The sequence below is a fragment of the Geotrypetes seraphini genome, chromosome 4, assembly GCF_902459505.1.
Source record: "Geotrypetes seraphini chromosome 4, aGeoSer1.1, whole genome shotgun sequence".
Lineage (NCBI taxonomy): Eukaryota > Metazoa > Chordata > Amphibia > Gymnophiona > Dermophiidae > Geotrypetes > Geotrypetes seraphini.
In genome coordinates, this window is record NC_047087.1 from 238497941 (window position 1) to 238514371 (window position 16431).

The 16431-nt window shown below is 49.5% G+C and overlaps 1 protein-coding gene across 5 annotated transcripts in view; it reads right to left on the reverse strand.

Annotated features, from left to right (window-relative positions):
- Window positions 1–16431, reverse strand: part of HNRNPH3 (heterogeneous nuclear ribonucleoprotein H3) — a 179171-nt gene that overhangs the window by 127781 nt on the left and 34959 nt on the right. The window lies entirely within an intron of this gene.

Sequence of the window (16431 nt, forward strand, 5' to 3'; positions counted from 1 at the left end):
TGATACTGAGGTCAGCAGAGAGATCCTTCGGCTCAGACTTACTAACGCCTCCAGACGCGGAGGGGGGAGGAAGGAGCGGAGGCGAACCGTGTCCAGCGTGGCCCCGATGAACTGTAGGGACTGCGAGGGGCGTAGTTGAGATTTTGGGAAGTTTATTTCGAACCCCAGACTTTGTAGGTAGGTAATAGTCTGTTGGGTCGCTGAGATAACCCCTTCCTTGGACGGGGCTTTGATTAGCCAGTCGTCCAGGTAGGGGAATACCTGGAGGCCCTGGGAACGTAAGGTTGCTGCTACCACCACGAGGCACTTGGTGAAGACCCGAGGTGATGATGCTAGTCCGAAGGGGAGGACTCGGTATTGTAGGTGCCAGTCCCCTACTTGGAAACGCAAAAACTTGCGGTGAGCGGGGTGCACTGGGACGTGTGTGTACGCCTCCTTGAGATCGAGGGAGCAGAGCCAGTCGCCCTCGTCGATCAGGGGGTAGAGTGTTGGTAGTGAGAGCATCCGAAACTTTTCCCGTACCAGGAATTTGTTGAGGCGTCTCAAGTCTAGTATTGGGCGTAGGTCTCCCGTTTTTTTCGGTACCAGGAAGTAACGGGAGTAGAAGCCCTTCCCCCGTTGGCCGGGGGGGACCTTCTCCACTGCTCTCAGGCGAAGCAGGTCTCGGGCTTCGGAGAGGAGTAGAGGTAGCTGAGTCCGGTTGGGAGGGCAATTCCTTGGGGGATTGTCCGGGGGAATGGCCCGAAAGTTGAGAGAGTACCCTGATGAGATCACGCCAAGGACCCATGCGTCCGACGTGAGTTGCTCCCAGCGAGGGTAAAAGGCTTTGAGTCGACCTCCGATGGGAAGGCGGCCTGGGACTATGGCGGAGGGGGCCTGCCCCCTTCCGCGTGTCCCGTCAAAAGGACGAGGATGGTTTGGTGGTCGCGGGCGGTTGAGACTTGGGCATGGCCCTGTGATGGGCTTGCGGACGTCTGGGTGGGGGCCGCGAGAAAGCAGGGGTGGACTTTTGTGGGTAGCGGCGCGGAGGGGCCCTGTATGGCCTGGGCGCTGGCGGTTTGCGCTTTTGCCGGACAAGGGAGGCAAATGAGCGTTCATGTTCGGAGAGGCGTTTTGTCGCCGCCTCGATAGTGTCATCGAACAATTCCTTTCCCACGCAGGGGAGGTTAGCCAACCGGTCCTGTAAGTTGGGGTCCATGTCGACCAGGCGCAGCCAAGCTAGTCGGTGCATGACGATAGCGAAGGCTGCTTCTCTGGAGGAGAGTTCGAAGCCATCGTAGGCCGCGTGGAATAGATGAAGGCGCAGGTTGGAGAGGGACTCTAAAAGCAGGCTGAATGTTCCCTGCCGGGAGGCCGGTAGGTCAGTCTCAAAGGCTCTCAATAGTCCGATGAGGTGTTTGAGGTATGATGTGAAGGTGAAAGTGTAGCTTTGCACCCTAGAGGCCATCATTGCGTTTTGGTATAGTCTCCTGCCGAACTTGTCCAGGGTTCGGCCTTCTCGGCCTGGGGGGACCGCTGCTGAGACCCGGGACGGGTGAGCCTTTTTCAAGGAGGATTCAACTAGCAGCGATTGGTGGGAGAGCTGTGGTTGCTCGAATCCCGGGTAAGGTACTGTGCGGTACTTGGCTTCCATTTTGGAGGGTACGGCCGTGACCATGTAGGGGGTCTCCAGGTTCCTGAAGAAGGCCTGTTGGAGTACCGGGTTAGGTGGTAAGCGAAGGGACTCTCTGGGCAGTGATGGCATATCCAGCTCTGCCAGGTACTCCTTCGAGTATCTGGAGTCGGACTGGAGGTCTAAGTCCAATGCGTGGCCCATGTCTTGGACAAAGCGAGTGAAGGATGGGCGAGATGTCCCCGGAGCCCCTTGCGGGGTCGGGGAGCGAGACCTTCGTCGGGTGGGGAAGGATAAGGAGGCTTCCCTCGAGTATCGAGGTTTATGCTCTGATCCATGCTCCGAGGTTGGGGAAGCACTGTGAGAGTGTTCGGGGGTTGTCGATCTTCGGCGTCTCGAGGAGCCCCTCGGAGAAGATGCCGGGGTTAGAGGTACCGATCGTTGTCGGATTGGTGACCTCGATCCGGACTCCCTCGGAGAATACGTCCGAGGGGGAGTTCGGAGGATGCGCGGGTTGGAGAGTGATAACTCAGCCACCCTTAGTGGTCCCGTCCGAGGTATGGGAGAACGGCCTCGTAGGGTTGGTGAACCTCGGGCCTTCTTGGAGGTACGGCGGTTCGAGGTTTCTGTCGTTCTAGCCCGACGTTTTGCCCCTCGGCGGTCCGCGGAGGGGGAACGTCTCGGGCGTCTCGGCGAGGAGTCCGAGGAGGATGGGATGCGGCGAGGGTTGCGCACCTTTCCTCGAGGTTGTTCGGTGTGAGGCCCAGCCTGGTCTGGCACATTCGAGGTCGAGGCCGATTGAAATTGGGCCATTGCAGTGGACAGCTCCGACGTGATCATCGCTCGGAGTAGGTCCTGGAAGACGGGCACGGACAGCATCGAAGGCATGTCCACTGCCTCGGTGCGCTCCACCGGGGGCAACCTCGTATCAGAGTATTCCCGTGTGGTGGAGGCACGGCCCGAAGGCTTGGAGGGCTTAGACGGGGCTGTAAGCATGGGGCTTCCGCCCTGCGTCGCCGTTGTCCCCGAGGCTGGCTTCTTCGCTGTTATAGAACCTGAAGAGGGAAGGGGGGACTTACCCGGGGCCGAGGTTTTCTGTTGTCCCGAGGGCTTCGGGGTCGAGTCTCGGGGCGATGCCGAGGTATCCGGGGCCGAGGCCGACCTCGAGGCCTTGGTGGAGGGTTGGTCCGGGGTGAAGAGATCCGCCATGCGGGCTTTTCTTCGGCGGAGGGCCCGGTTTTGGAAATTAGCGCACTGGGGGCAGGAGTCGGTTGGATGAGTCGCCCCCAGACAGAGGATGCACCGGCGATGCGGATCTGTAAGAGAAAGGAGCCGCTCGCACCGGGTGCACTTTTTAAAGCCGGTCAAATGCCCGGACATTAAATCGAAAGTAGCCGCGGCTCGATTAGCCACGCGGCCACGGAAGCCTCCGGGTCGTTGAAAACGAAGCAGGAATCAAGTAAAAAAGTAAGGAATTCGCGCACAGCGACTTAATCGTGAAAAAACAAGAAAAAATCGCGGTGCTAGAAGGCAGTTGGGGCAGAGCCTGAAAAACACGTCTTCTAGGCTCGCGGAAAATTTTGAACTGGAGACCACGAGGGGATGCACCCCCTAGTGGAGCAGGAAGGCACGCATGCGTGGAGCAGCAGAGCAAACTTAAATCTTCAATCAAGTTTGCTTGAAAATGCTTCCGCATCGGGGCTCCGTAGATGACGTCACCCACATGTGAGAATATCATGCCTGCTTGTCCTGGGATAAACACTGTACACCAAATAACAACAGGGCGAGGTCTGTGCTGGTCTGGAGCAACTAAAAGAAAATTAGCAGGCAAGAACCTAATTTCTCCTTCAGTGTCATTCCAGACCAGCACAGAACAGATGGGATGTACCAAAGCAATACCCATCATGGGTGGGACCACCGAAGAGCCGCCACTAAAAAACATACTCACCGAACACCACGTCCCAACGCACTTGGAACATCCACATGGTAGTAGCGAACAAAGAAAATGAAGAGAAGACCAAACCACAGCTTTACAAATATCCATGGGAGGCACAAGAGAATTTTCAGCCCAAAAGTCTGCCTGACCCTGAGTGGAGTGAGCTTTCAGAAAATCCAGAACAGGGTTTTGTTTTTTGAAGGTACACCGAAGCAATAGCCTCCTTGATCCAGCACGCAATGATAGCCTTGGAAGCACCGTCCCCCTTATGAGGTCCCGATAACAGAACAAAGAGACGATCTGACTGCCGGAACTCCTGGGTCAGCTGAACATAAGAGCAAAGGACCCTACAAACATTCAATTTGCACAACTACCTCTGCTCTAAAGAGCCCTCCTGACTATCCAAAACCAGGAAAACTACAAACTGGTTGATATAAAAATGCGAAACCACCTTCGAAAGAAAGGAGGGAACTGGCCGCAGCATGACCCACTTCTTAGAGAACTCCAGGAATGGAGGAGGTCTACAGGAAAAAGCCTACAGTTCAGAAACGCATCTCGTGGAAGAAATAGCTACAAGGAACAAACTCCACGTGAAGGATCTGAGAGGCCTAAAAGGAGGACCAACAAGCACGGAAAGAACCAGATTGAGATCCCAGGCTGGAACTAAGAATCGAATCACATCCAGAAAAGAAGCCAAACTCCGACCATTCAACAGACTATAAAAAGAAGAAAAAGCCATAATCTGAACCCTGAGGGAGGACCAAGCAAATCTCCGCTCCAGGTCATCCTGCAAAAACTCCAAGTTGAGGTAAAGTCATTCAAAGGGGAACACACCACGCACAGAACACCATATGCACACAAAGACGCACATAAAGACGTCAAAAAGACGCCATATGCACACAAGCCCGAGAGATGGAAAGTCTCCGAGAACCCAAGAAAGTGGAGATCACCTTATCCAAATATTCTTTCTTACTTAGGTGTTCCATTTCAAGAGCCACACCATAAGACAAAAGGGACTCAGATCGAATGTGGGAATGGGACCCCGAGTCAGAAGGTCGGGCAACAGGGGCAGAGGAAGAGGATCTGCCATGAGACGACAAACCAGATCTGCATACCATGGGCGCCACCAGGATCATGCGGCCTGCGTGCCAGGCAATGCAAACAACTCTGCCCCATCAGTGGTCACGGAGGAAAGACATACAACAGGCTGCCTGGTCAAGCCTGCAGCAGAGCATCCAGCCCCTTAGCCTGGCAATCCATGCGCCGACTGAAGAACCTTGGCGCTTTGGCTTCAATAAACATGGCCAACCCCATGACTGGACAATCAACTTGAAGGCTTTCAGCCCAAGACAACACTCGCCGGGATCCAGCACATGACGACTGAGGAAGTCCGCCTGAACATTGTCCACTCCCGCTATGTGGGAAGCTGATTTGTTCCAGAAGATGAGCCTCTACCGATTCCATGAGAAGAGTTGCCTCCTGCGCTACCAGATGACTCTTCAGTCGTCCCCTGTCAACTGACATAAGCCACCAATGTGGCATTGTTCGAGAGAACCCAAACCGATTTACCCTCCAGCAATGACTGGAAAGCTACTAACACCAACCGAATGGTTCTGGTCTACAGAACATTGATCGACCATGACGCTTCCACTGACGACCGGCTGCCCTGAGATGAGCAACCAAGAAATTGAGCTCTCCAACCGAGGAGACTGGCATCCATGAGAAGCACTGTCCAGATTCATTCCCTGAAACAGATTGGAAGACTGTAGTCACTAGCACACTGCGACAAACTAACCCCCAAAGAGGGACTGGAGAGTCCAAATCATGAATTTGTAGCAACTACCACCGAAGAAGAACATACTAAGGATGACGAATGTGAGCCCAAGCCCACCTAACAGCTTCCATGGGGGTCGCCATCGACCAAGACTTGCACCCAGGGGCAACGACAATCCATCAGGAAGTGAATTTGCAACTGCAATTTCAACACTAGGGCCTCGGGAAGGAATATTCTCTCCACACTGGTGTCGAAAAGAACTCCGAGATACTCCAAGCGCTGAGATGGAGACAACCGGCTTTTGGTTAGGTTGATCACCCTGCCCAGCGACTGTAGAAACTCCACAACCCAAGTCGTGACCCAGAGCTCTCCCGAAAAGGCTTTGATTGAATCAACCAGTTGTCCAGATAGAGATGAATCAAAATACCCTCCTTGTGCAAGGCCGCCACCACATTTTTGGTGAAAGTCTGTGGGGCCACAGACAGAACAAAAGGGAAGCGCACAAAATTGATCATGCTCTCCCAAAATCACAAAGCAAAGGAAGCGCTAATGAGAGGCCTGAACATGCAGGTAGGCCTCCGTCAAGTCTAGAGAAGTTAGAAACTCCACAGTTGAACAGCGAGAATTACTGACTTCAGGATTTCCAAGCAAATGGATGGAACCTGAATTGCCCTGTTCACACCTTTCAGATCCAAATTGAGCCAAAACAATCACTCTTTCTTGGGCACAATGAAGTAAATGGAATACCTGCTGGTGCGAATCTCCTGGGGAGGCATTGGGTCCACCCCTCTGAAGACCAGCAACATTTGCAGCATCTGTCAGAATGCCTGCTTCTTCCACGTTGCTCGACAAGGAGAAGAGAGTAACAATCCGATAAAGAGTTGGTAAAACTAGAGAGCATAGCCATCCCGAATCACCTCTAATACCCACTGATCCGTTGTGATCTCAACCCAGCCCCAGTAAAACTCCCTCAACCGGGCTCCAACTGGAACAGGGGGAAGAACCAGGAGTGAGTCAATGGGCCGGATGGGTGGAGGAAAAGCCACCATCGGAATCCCGACAACACCCTCCCCCTCTCCTCAGCGGACAGGCTCCCTGAAAGGACTGTATGCACTGAAAGCGATCTCTGGAAGGTAAAGGGGAGAATCTCTGCTAGGGCGATAAGTACAAAATTCACACAAAAGCCCATAGGCAGCACAACCCAACAGCACTTGATGAGGTTGGTCCTCCAGAAGCCGAGGCACCTTAGAGTCACTCAAGGCCTGAACCAGTTTATTCAACTCCTCCCCAAAGAGAAATGAACCTCAAAAAGGAAAATTTTACTATGCTTACTTAGAAGTTGCACCTGCCAACCAACCCCGAAGCCACAGGGTACAACAAGTGGCTATGCCGAGGGCCATGGACTTGGAAGATGCCCACAACAGATCATACATGGCAGAAGAGATAAAAAACACTAAGTTCAATCTTAGCTACCTCATGATCCACTAAGGACCAGTCAGCAGATTCCTGGTCAAGAACCCACTCAAACCACCAGAAAACAAACCCAGGCCACCAGACCACCACAAATTGCTACCTGGACCACCAAAGCAGCCACATCAAAACTCTGTTTAAGGCAAGCCTCCATGTCACAATCCTGAGGGTTTCTCAAGGTCAAACTGCCCTCAACTGGCATGGTATGCCGACGTGTGATAGAAGAGACCAACGCATCAACCACAGGTTACTTAAAGGTATCCCTATCCTCAGCAGGAGTGCAATAAAGCCTGGCTATGGACCGTGCCAAGCAAAAAGGCGGGTCCAGAGTCTTCCACTGTGCATGCACCACATCCCAAATATCCTGATGCTTAGGAAAAGAGCGGAATGCTAACCAGGGGGTCCTCAGTTTCATCCTCAAAGCACAAAAATCAAAGACACCTGCAGAATAAGCTCCTGCAGCTTTTCTCAGTGAAAAATGAACAAGACTAATGCATCCTCACCAACCGGCATCTCCTAAAACCCTCCATCCACATCAATCGTCCCCCTCTAGATCTTTGGGGTCCACCTCAAGGTCCAAGTCCTTATCTGGCAAAACTGGGTCAGCCAGAAAGAGAGAGTCCTCATCTCAAGACACCCGCATTCATTTGAACAATGGCTGGGGAGACTTGACAGAGGCAGACACCACAGGAGAATGAACAGGGGTGGCCGTGGGAGGCAAAGACTCCCCAGAAGACCCCAGAGGAAGAAGCAGGAACACCAGTCACCTGCAAATAAGCCTTGTACATGGCTAAAACAAAATCATAAGAAAATAAGAATTGCCACTGCTGAGTCAGAACAGCGGTCCATCCTGCCCAGCAGCCCACTCATATGGCAGCCCTCAGGTCAAAGACCAGTGCTCTAAATGAGTCCAGCCTCCCCTGCATACGTTCTAGTTTAGCAGGAACTTGTCTAACTTTGTCTTGAATCTTTGGAGGGTGTTTTCCTCTATAAAAGACTCCCGAAAAGCGTTCCATTTGTCTACCACTCTCTGGGTGAAGAACTTCCTCACATTTGTGCTGAATCTATCCCCTTTCAGCTTCAGAGTGCGCCCTCTCGTTCTCCCTACCTTGGAGAGGGTGAACAATCTGTCTTTATCTACCAAGTATATTCCCTTCATTAGCTTGAACATTTCAATCATGGCCCCTCTCAGTCTCCTCTTTTCAAGGGAGAAGAGGCCCAGTTTCTCCAATCTCTAACTATATACTCCAGCCCCTTAACCATTTTAGTCGCTCTACTTTGCACCCTTTCGAGTAGTACCGTGTCCTTCTTCAAGTACGGTGACCAGTGCTTGGCACGGTACTCCAGGTGAGGGCGCACCATGGCTCGGTACAGCGGCATGACAACCTTCTTCGATCTGTTCATGATCCCCTTCTTTCTTTCCTAGCATTCTGTTTGCCCTTTTCGCTGCCACCGCGAATTGCGCGGACAGCTTCATCGACTTGTCAATCACAACCCCCAAGTCTCTTTCCTGGGAGGTCTCTCCAAGTACCGCCCCGGACATCCTGTATTTGTGCATGAGATTTTTGTTACTGACATGCATCACTTTACACTTATCCACATTGAACCTCATTTGCCATGTCGATGCCCATTTCTCGAGCTTGGTTATGTCACGTTGCAGATCTTCGCAATCCCCTCGCGTCCTCACTACTCTGAATAACTTCGTATCGTCTGCAAATTTAATCACCTCACTCGTCGTACCAATGTCCAGGTCATTTATAAAGTTGTTGAAGAGCACGGGTCCAAGTACCGAGCCCTGTGGCACCCCACTGGTGATGCTCTTCCAGTCCAAATATTGTCCATTTACCCCCATTCTCTGTTTCCTATGCTCCAGTCAGGTTTTAATCCACGTATTTCACCCTCAATTTCATGGCTTGCAATTTTCTGATGTGGAACCTTGTCAAACGCCTTCTGAAAATCCAGATATACAATGTCAACCGGGTCGCCCTAGTCTATCTGCCTATTTACTCCCTCAAACAAGTGCAGCAAATTCATCAAACATGATCTGCCTTTGCTGAAACCGTGCTGACTGGTCCTCATCAGCCCGTGTCCGTCAATGTGATCAATGATGCAGTCCTTTATCAGCGCCTCTATCATATTTCCCAGTACCAATATCAGACTCACTGGTCTGTATTTACTCGGAACCTCCCTCGAACCTTTCTTGAAGATCGGCGTAACAATCGCCACTTTCCAGTCTTCCGGAATCTTTGATCGACAGATTGCCTATTAGTTGAAGCAGTTCAGTTATACACTTCCCCCTCCATATTCAGTTTCCGTATCTACGGATTCACTTATTCGCGATTTTAAACCTAAAATTCCTTTTCTTTTTTTGGGCTATTTTAAACCCCATAAGCTCCCCCTTAAGCCTTACCTGGTGGTCTAGTGGATTTTCGGGGCAGGAACGATCTTCCCACACTCCTTCCCCGTGCAGATCGCTCACAGGAAATGGCTCGAGAGACTACGGGAGCTCAAGGCAGCCATTTCCTGTGAGCAATCTGCATGGGGCAGGAACATGGGAAGATCGCTCCTGCCTGAAAACCCGCTAGACCACCAGGTAAGGCTTAAGGGGGGGCTTTCAGGGCTTAAAATAGCCAGGGGAAGCAGCCGGAATATTATTTGCGGTTTTTTTAATATTCGCGGGCTGACTCTGCCCCTAACCACCGCGAATACGGAGGGGGAAGTGTAGTTCCTCGATGACCCTCGAATGAATATCCAGTCCCGGAAATTTATCACTCTTTAGCCTAAATCTGCTTGCATATCTCATCTAGACTGACCGTCAACCCTGTCAGTTTCCCTTCGTTTCCAGCATATAGCCTGATGGGTTCCGATATGCTGTGTATATCCTCTTCGGTAAATACAGACACAAAGAACATGTTCAGTTTGTCAGCGATTTCTTTGTCTTCCTTTAGCATTCCCTTTATTCCACAGTCATCCAACAGTCCCACTGCTTCCTTTGCGGGTCGTTTCCCCTTAATATATCGATATAACCCCTCCCCCCCAGCAACGCCACAGAATTTACTGCAAGTGCAGAACAAATTGCTAGGACCTGTTCCTGTCGCTCTAGAACAGGAAGAAAGTCGTCACAGGCAAAACAGCAGAGCTTCCTGCCAAAACCTAAGGAAGCCTGCTGAAAAACTGTCTCCCGAGGTCAGAAGTGACGAGGCATGACTAGACCCCCCACCACTAACTCAAGAACCACATGCAGCACCCTCGGTCAGCACTGTCAGCGGTTGAAGAAATCCCGGGGTGTGCAACAGGGGAAGCATTTCTGTTCTCCACCGCTCCCCGCCAATGAGCGGTGCATACACAAAGGGATACCCTGCATGCCGGCGCCCCCTCAAAGCGGTTGGAACACTATGTGCACACACCTGTTGCATACATCGCTTGGGCGCACATATAAAATGCACAAAATCACCTGTTAGAAAAAAAGAAAGCAATTAAAGCCAATTCAATGCTTCCTATAAACCGGATGCCTCAGACTCATTTATATTTGTATTAGTTGTTTTGTTTTAAATCAGACCTCACAGCCCACAGCTGTAAAGAACAAGCAGATCTCCAAATTGTAGTCTGTGCTTTAAGTGTGGCCAGGCGTACAGTTGAGGCACCTCTAAAGAAATAAAATTTGGGGGCAGGAAGGAGGAACTCAACCCTTCAAGTGTGGCACCCCTAAGCGGGTCCCCCAAGCTCTGTCCAGACAGCAAAAAAGGGACAAGAAAAAGGTCACTGATGAGGTCCTAACTAACCAAAGGGAAGAAGACTGCACGGGCTTACCACCTCCACCTGCTGGAGACTGAGAACAGACTGATTGCAAATGGGACTGTACAGCCCACTTGTACTACTGCTCAAAGTCAATGTGTGTCAGTCTCCGCCTGCTGGCAGAGGAGCATAAACCCATCTGTTCCGTGTCAATCTGGAGGGACACTAAAGGACAACAATGTGGAACAGGTTCCTGGGATCCCAGAGAGCAGGTGTCAGTTTATTATGCAACTTTCTTGCACTACAGAAGTATCATTTTACGAAACAATAAGTCATTAAAAGCAAACAGTACAATATTCAAGTACACATGATATCAATGATGCCATAGCTGAATGCCAGACCTTATATAGCATCATTGATATCTTGTGTACTTGATTATTGTGTAATAAAACTGTTTTGACACCTACTCTCTGGAAACCCAGGAACGTGTTCCACATTGTTTTGCCTGTGGAACCTTGGTCCATTCCGGTGGAAATTGGGCCATCTTTTGGCATGTACCTCTCCATTGGAACCTTTTGCCCTTGAAATGCTAAAGAACACCATTGGTTATGCCTGGTAGAATTGTGCACAAAAAAAATTCAAAATTCTGCGCAAAAAGTTAGTGAATCCTGCAAGTTTGCCAAAATTTAAACATTTTTACTATTTATCCATATTACATTTAAAACATTTTATTTTAAATGGTTTTCTTCTACATTTGTCTGGATGTTTTATTTTTCCATCATGTTGGTTCCAGTTTTTTTTTCTGCTTTCCTGTCATTCTTCTTCAAACGGCTGCTATTCATTTGTCTTTTCTCCTATTATCTCACTACACCTGCCTCCGACATTGATTGATTTATTTAAAAGACTTGTAGTAAATCGCTTATTAATTAAAGCGATGTACAAAATCAAAATTATTGAAATATACCAGGAACCATAATAGACCAAAATTTACATAAACATTTCACAATTTACAAGCTGGAGTTGGTCAAGAGTTACACCCAATATTTTAATGGTGGGCTGTATGGGGTAGTTAAGTTTGTTGATGCCTAGTGGTGTTTTGGTGTCAAGCGGGTATGGTGAAGCGACAAAAAATTTTGTCTTCTCTGTGTTGAGCTTGAAGTCTGTCATCCAGTGCTCCATCAAGTTTATGGCTTCTTATGCTTTGGGAATGGTTTCCGAGATGGAGTTGGCAAATGGGATGATGATCGTGAAGTCATCAGCGTAACTGAATAATTTTATCCCCAGTTGGGTTAATTGAACGCCCAGTGAGGTCATGTAGATGTTGAAAAGCAGTGGGGATAGCGGGGACCCTTGCGGTACACCGAATGGGTTGCTCCAGGTGTTGGAGAGATCATTATTGAAATGTACCTGATAGGTGCGGGATAGAAGGAAGCCATGAAACCAGTTTAGCACTTCACCCCTGATGCCAATGGCGTCTAGACATTGTAGCATTTTCGCATGGTCTACTAGATCAAAGGCAGAGCTCATGTCGAATTGCATGATCAGGGCATGGAGGCCTTTGCCTAACAATAGATGCAAGTTATCTAAGATAGCCGCAGGAGGGTGGAGCAGGGACCTGGGGGGGTCCAGATGTGACTTCCAAATTTGGCACCGCTCAGCCAAACACCCCAATCTAACTGAAGAGAAAAACTCTCAACAGAAGAATAAACAAGAATCCAGCCAGAATCCAGGAGCTCGTGGAACAGTGACCATCACCTGCTGGGAGATAGAGAATACTGAGGATACAGGGAGGGTGCCAACCAATAGACCACCTGTTAATCAGTTCTCTATCTCCACCTGCTGGTAGATGTGTACTATCCCACTAGTCTCTGGATTCATCTGCTGCTGTTGCTGAAGAAACACCATTCCACCAGCCCCAACGTACGTACGGCCACATCATAACCAGCCCCACATCCAGACTACAACTGTGTGGATACCTAGAAACGACCACCAAGATATTGTGAAATCCTTCACATCCAATGCACGCCATGCATCATACGTTCAAGAAGATACCAAATAATAAATGTTATGTACCCTACGAATAGACAAGAGGCTAACCCTCCGCAAACAGGAGTGAACAGTGACTTAAAGCACCACACAGTGCAAACCAGTGGCATGCCCCCTACAAATAGCACGACTGCACAGCACCAGACTTTCGGAATCTACGGATCCCGAAGAACTCCTGTTGAATGAATCCACTATACCCCTCAATGGTCCTAGCCCATGTCAAAAACATGACCTTCAGGAAAGTGTACAACAGGATAACAGACCCACTTCCATTAGCAAGGTTCTAGTGCTCCGAGCCTGTAAACACCAAAAGCGATGGCTCACAATGTAAAAGACAAGCCATCTCAAACTACTAAACCAATGGTACTCTGAAAAGAGGCGGACTGGAGAACAAATTCAACAAGAAATTATCACCTAAGAGAGAAAAGGACTCCTACACACAGAATGCTACAGGAGAGGCATGGTCGAATCCAGCCTGCACCCTCTACCAGTTGAATCCTACTGAAGGTTGCCGAGCTATACTCCAGAAACCTCTAAGAAAACTGGTGGAAACGAGAGGAACCAAATCAACTGGGAGAATACGTTATACTACTGGAGAGAAACAAATTCAGTTCTAAGTAGAAATGCATGGACTGGCAAGACCATATCCAAAGTGAGAGGGAAAAATGTAGTCCACCTACATCGTCTCTGCTGTGAAGACGGCAAAGAAATGCAAGATACCATATTCAGACGGAGTAACCCCACCCAACAGGAGTGACTGGCGTGCGAAACAAACTAGCTAAACCGAGGTGGGTCTGTAGTCTCTGCCCTCACCAAAGTAGTGTCTGTAAAAAACAGTCGAATAGTAACAGGTATGCTGGTACCAACAGGAACAGACCCAAGCCACAGAGACAATGAGGAGAGAAAGCGGTAAGAAGACTCACCCAGATTCACAGATCAGAGATCCAGAACAAGGAGAAAGAAAGATCAGCCCACCAGGAAGGTGTGGAAAGAATAAACGCAGCCCAACTGCGTCAAAGTAATAGACAGCAGCACTATCTTCTGCTTCTCCTTTGTGGCAGAAAGCTCCAGTTCAGGCCAGGCCCAGTCCCCTTGCGACAGACCCACATATGATGTACGAAATGATGGTATTGGTGATGTCTTCTTCTGGATAGAGAATTCAGCGACATCACTACTAAGACGCCAGGCCACCTAAGCAACCTTTCACAAAAGAGCCATCAGAAAGCCAAAGGGTGGTTGCTCTGCACCAAACCTAATTTGGGACAACAAATTCAAGGTTCAAGTTTAATAAAATTGGAGTAAAATACATGAACCTATATTCAATGTGATAGAGAGAATGACCACCAGAGTATTTGGGGAATAAAAGACTGCAACTTGGACAAATAGAGCATGATAGGAACAAGAGATCCAATATAGTTCAAAACCAAATATCCCCAGCAACAGGCTTCCGCAGCAACTAGAGTAGCTGCCTACCCGACTGACCACCCCCAGGGATCACAAGCCCGCATAATGACAAGACAAACGATATCCTACATGGATCCCCTTCAATTCAGCCCTGTGCCTGCCTGCACAGCAGTCATTCTGGGAAAATGAACCCATGATACATCCAGAGAAGCCCCTTTGTACCCAAAAATGGATAAACGAAGCACCATCCCTAGAATGATACATGAGACCCAACAGATACGATAAGCAGGAACTGGAAATCATTGCCCCAAAAGTGGACTGAAAAGATCATCGCCAGCCACTATACCCCAGTTCCACCTCATGCCCTCAAGTGCAGATGCATGCATACCTGTGGCTGTTAAAGAACTGCCTTGTAGTCAGTCCAAAAAAGAAATTGCAACCATACAAGCTCCAGACACTTCAACAGAGAAGTAAGTTTTCAGAAAGAAAAAACTGAGCGAAGGAATAATGAGTTTGTCACAACCAAACCACCATAACCCAAGGGAAGAAGTGAAAGCTGCCACCTAGATAAGGACAGAACCTAAGGCAAAACCCAAGAGGTGAAAACTGCCTGAACATTCTGCTAGCCAGCATCAAATGAAGACAATGACCTGTGACAATGAGATAGAAGAGAATCAAGCCCTCTATATGGTCACCATGACGGCCAGGGAACTGTCAAAAAACAGGAGCTAACAAAATTTGCGATGAAAGAGTAGGGCGACAGAACATCCCAAAGCCCACTGTCGCAGAGTAAGAGAAGCTGAAAGAGTCTGTGTAACATGAAACCAAGGTAGCTACTGCCCCTGTAGAGACTACTAGATCCCAGACTCTACTCAGGTTATCTTATAAGTACAGCATAGAAATGTACCAGCCATCAGCTGTCAACATGAAAAGTATGCTGAATAGCCCTAACAGAAAGGCAAGAAGCCCTGACCACCCATTAGAAGCGGTGTGACTCTGACATGAGAATGGTCCATCATGCAGGAGGATAGAACTGCCCCTACCTGCAGCATAACTGAATATAAAGACCATGTAGTGCCAGCAATGTCCATCTCCTGAAGAAGCTAAGGACTATAGCACTGGAAATCCTTAAGGAAACTCCCACATGCCAAGAACAGACACATACACGCAATCATGTGTAGGAGAATAAAGGTGAGAGTAGATGTCGATGCGTCGGGGACCAGAGACAATATAATGCAACTCACCTAGCCGAAACAAGGCTCCAAGCGAGCACACTCGCACCAGCCTAGTATCATGCTTGCTTGGGTCAAATGTTCTACCCTCTCCGTCCCAACAGGGTTCTACTATTCTCAGGGTCTTTCAGCCTAGCATCTGCTCCCTCTTCCTTCCCTCCGCACCCTTGTAGACTAACATCTCCCTCTCTTCCCTCCAGCACTTCCCCCCTGGTCCAGCATTTCTCCAACTCTTCCCTCACTCCCATTGCCAGGCATCTTTCCATGACTGCATTCAGCTTCTAGATCCAACATCTCCTTCCTTTTCCCCCTGCACCTCCTGTGCATCTCTTCCTCCTCATTCACCCCCATGTCCAAAACCTCTCTCCCCCTCCCTTGTGCTGAGTCAAACCTTTCTATCCCCCTCCATGCATCATCTCTCCCTTCCTCCCCTCCATCATCATGTGCCCTGAGTCAAACCTCTCTACCCCCTCCATACACCATCTCTCCCTTCCTCCCCTCACTATTCATGTCTCCTTCATCTCCCCCCCCCCCCCCCGTGCCACCAACTTTCCTTCCTCTCACCTCTCTTCCTCCCCCCTTCCCCTCCCTGTGCCAGCATCTTTCTTTCCTCCTCAGTAGCGATTCTCATGCTGCCTGCCGCTAACTCGAAGCCTCCCATCAGGTTAGCAGCAGGCAGCATGTGGGAATCGCCACTGATACCGAGACCAAAAGCCAACATTGTTGAGATTCTGCACAGGTAAAGGAAATTCTGCACGACTGTGCAATTCTCTGGAAATTCTGCGTTGTGCAGTCATGCAGAATTCCATCAAGAGTAATTTGTTTACTTCTCCCCATGGCCACATTTCAGCATATGCCTGTATCAAGGGTGCACATCAAAAATTTAACACTCACATTTCAGGGGGCACAGCAAAATGGTCACAACCATTAGCTAAATGCTAACACATTCCCCATGGAAAAAGGGAAGAAAAAGAAAGGCAGGCGGCTAGATACCTTCAGCCCCTTTGCTGTGGGAACTCAGGGCAGCAGCTCTGCATGGGCAGGAGTGTAGGAAGATCCAACCTGTCCCGGCCCACCGTTGGACCACCAAGGATTTTAAAAGGTATGCTTTTTACTAATCAAGGAGGTAAGAGTTGTTAAGAGTCAGCCAGGACAGGAGGCAGAAGAGATCATTCCTGTCCCGGCCTACCACTGGACCACCAGGTCTTACGACAGGCCCGGT